Below are 546 nucleotides of genomic sequence, written 5' to 3' on the forward strand. Positions count from 1 at the left end.
ATATTGTAGTTCATGATACAAAACAATGTTTATTTCATGTCAAGACAACTGTGAATATAACAACAACAAAATTCTTCCCACATTAATCCCATTTCAACTTTCAATCATTTGACCGTTAAACATTTGGGTATGAATCATTTGGGCATGAATCATTTGGGCATGAATCATTTGGGCATGAATCATTTGGGTATGAATAATTTGGGCATGAATAATTTGGGCATGAATCATTTGTGTATGAATAATTTGGGCATGAATCATTTGGGCATGATCATTTGGGCATGAATCATTTGGGCATGAATCATTTGACTCTAATATGCAACACATATATTAGCAGCAGGTTTAAGGGGAGAGAGTCAGTATAGTGCAATAAGCCAAAGTAAACGTAGTTTATAACAATAGAGAAACCATTAAAAAGCAAAGCAATACATTCCTATTGACCAGCAATGGAGGCAAATCTCTACTAAGACTGAAATTAAGAATGGACAGTCTTAGACAAGAAAACATTTATGAACAGGTGGATATACATTTTTGTTTTATAATGTCCTA

The sequence above is a fragment of the Oncorhynchus mykiss genome, chromosome 10 (assembly GCF_013265735.2).
Source record: "Oncorhynchus mykiss isolate Arlee chromosome 10, USDA_OmykA_1.1, whole genome shotgun sequence".
NCBI classification, from domain to species: domain Eukaryota; kingdom Metazoa; phylum Chordata; class Actinopteri; order Salmoniformes; family Salmonidae; genus Oncorhynchus; species Oncorhynchus mykiss.